Genomic DNA, 2,500 nt, shown 5'->3' on the forward strand with positions numbered 1-2,500 from the left:
GTCGATGCTCAATGTGTCCTGCAATTCACACTAATTCACGCAGCTAGCTGCGTCCTTCATCGACTCACGAGCCGAGTGATCCACCGCCAAGAGCCATCCACGATTGTTTCGCTCGCACAGTGCCTCGCACTAAAGGGTGACAAAATATACCGCGCCGAGCGGTCGGCCAGGCCGACGCTTGAAGCCGGAGCGCGCGGCACCGCGGCACTCGACGCGCAAACATTACCGGGTGACCGAATCGCCGGCCGGCGCGCCGCTCCTCGCGGGTCGGGCGCCGGGTAGCAAAAACTTTTTCTCTCGCTTGTCCGAGTTTCGCGTTCGCCGAAGCGTTTGCGAGACCGTTAATGATCCTTCCGCAGGTTCACCTACGGAAACCTTGTTACGACTTTTACTTCCTCTAAATGATCAAGTTAGATCGTCTTCTCGGACGCCGGCTCGACCGTTGCCGGCCGCGCCAGGTCCAATCGGAGGACCTCACTAAACCATTCAATCGGTAGTAGCGACGGGCGGTGTGTACAAAGGGCAGGGACGTAATCAACGCGAGCTAATGACTCGCGCTTACTGGGAATTCCTCGTTCAAGGGAAATAATTGCAATTCCCTATCCCTAGCACGACCGGGGTTCAGCGGGTTACCCAGACCTGTCGGCCAAGGCGAGCACATGCTGATCCGGTCAGTGTAGCGCGCGTGCGGCCCCGAACATCTAAGGGCATCACAGACCTGTTATTGCTCAATCTCGTGTGGCTAAACGCCACTAGTCCCTCTAAGAAGTTAGACGCCGACCGATTGGGTCGCGTAACTAGTTAGCAAGCCAGAGTCTCGTTCGTTATCGGAATTAACCAGACAAATCGCTCCACCAACTAAGAACGGCCATGCACCACCACCCACAGAATCAAGAAAGAGCTCTCAATCTGTCAATCCTCACTGTGTCCGGGCCGGGTGAGATTTCCCGTGTTGAGTCAAATTAAGCCGCAGGCTCCACTCCTGGTGGTGCCCTTCCGTCAATTCCTTTAAGTTTCAGCTTTGCAACCATACTTCCCCCGGAACCCAAAGACTTTGGTTTCCCGCAAGCTGCCGGAGAGGTCGTAAAACTAACGCCCCCCGATCGCTAGTTGGCATCGTTTATAGTCAGAACTAGGACGGTATCTGATCGTCTTCGAACCTCTGACTTTCGCTCTTGATTAAAGAAAACATTCTTGGCAAATGCTTTCGCAGTCGTTCGTCTTGCGCCGATCCAAGAATTTCACCTCTAACGGCACAGTACGAATGCCCCCGTCTGTCCCTCTTAATCATTACCTCGCGCTCCGAAAACCAACAAAATAGAACCGAGGTCCTATTCCATTATTCCATGCACCATTATTCAGGCGAATCGCCTGCTTTGAACACTCTAATTTTTTCAAAGTAAACGTTCCGGCCGCCGCCGACACTCAGTCAAGGGCACCGGCGGAGAACCGGAGGTGAGGCCAGGACGGCCAGTACACGCCTTGCGACGGACCGGCCGCCTGCGCCCAAAATCCAACTACGAGCTTTTTAACCGCAACAACTTAAATATACACTTTTGGAGCTGGAATTACCGCGGCTGCTGGCACCAGACTTGCCCTCCAATGGATACTCGTTAAAGGTTTTAAAGTGTACTCATTCCAATTACAGGGCCTCGTTTAGAGTCCTGTATTGTTATTTTTCGTCACTACCTCCCCGCGTCGGGAATGGGTAATTTGCGCGCCTGCTGCCTTCCTTGGATGTGGTAGCCGTTTCTCAGGCTCCCTCTCCGGAATCGAACCCTGATTCTCCGTTACCCGTAAGAACCTCGGTAGGCCAGTACCGTACCGACGAAAGTTGATAGGGCAGACACTTGAATGATCCGTCGCCGGTGCGAGACCGTGCGATCCGCAAAGTTATCCAGAGTCACCAAAGGTTGCGGGCCGAAGCCCGGTCGGTTTTTGGTCTGATAAAAGCACGCCTCCCGCGAGGTCGGCGCTTCACGCATGTATTAGCTCTAGCATTTCCACAGTTAACCACGTAAAACGTACGATCAAATGAACCATAACTGATTTAATGAGCCATTCGCAGTTTCACTGTACGAGAGCTCGTACTTAGACTTGCATGGCTTAATCTTTGAGACAAGCATATGACTACTGGCAGGATCAACCAGGTAGCTACTTTAGCGTAGCCCCGAAAGGCCGACGAAGGAGGCGCCGCTGATGCGGCGCCGTCGCTCGGTCGATGCGAAACCCGAAGGCTTCTCCGTTAAAATTTCGTTCTTTGCTCGGCTGCCCGAACTCAGAAAACCGTCACCGCCCGTCGCACCCGCCGGAGTAAGACTTCGTCGGCAGGCCTTTCGACCGCCACGTCGCCAACACCGGCGCGAGCGCAACGCACGCCAGACAACTTCGCCGAAGCGACCGCTCAGAACCCGACAAACTGACACTCGGCTCTTCGCGCAGCAGCAACATCTGCCCAGCGAGCCAATCGCCTTTTCACCGATTCTTTACTTGTCGAAGC

The 2,500-nt window shown here is 54.3% G+C and overlaps 1 non-coding gene and 1 pseudogene across 1 annotated transcript; both read right to left on the reverse strand.

Moving 5' to 3' along the window:
- On the reverse strand, positions 1-95 carry LOC146144011 (5.8S ribosomal RNA; annotated as a pseudogene; the record flags this gene model as incomplete).
- Positions 96-342: 247 nt separating this feature from the next.
- Positions 343-2,153, reverse strand: LOC146144012 (small subunit ribosomal RNA). Its single transcript, XR_014500487.1, has one exon. It is a non-coding gene; the product is annotated as a small subunit ribosomal RNA (ribosomal RNA).
- Positions 2,154-2,500: the final 347 nt, after the last annotated feature.

The sequence above is a fragment of the Ascidiella aspersa genome, chromosome 5 (assembly GCF_963924565.1).
Source record: "Ascidiella aspersa chromosome 5, kaAscAspe10.2, whole genome shotgun sequence".
NCBI lineage: Eukaryota > Metazoa > Chordata > Ascidiacea > Phlebobranchia > Ascidiidae > Ascidiella > Ascidiella aspersa.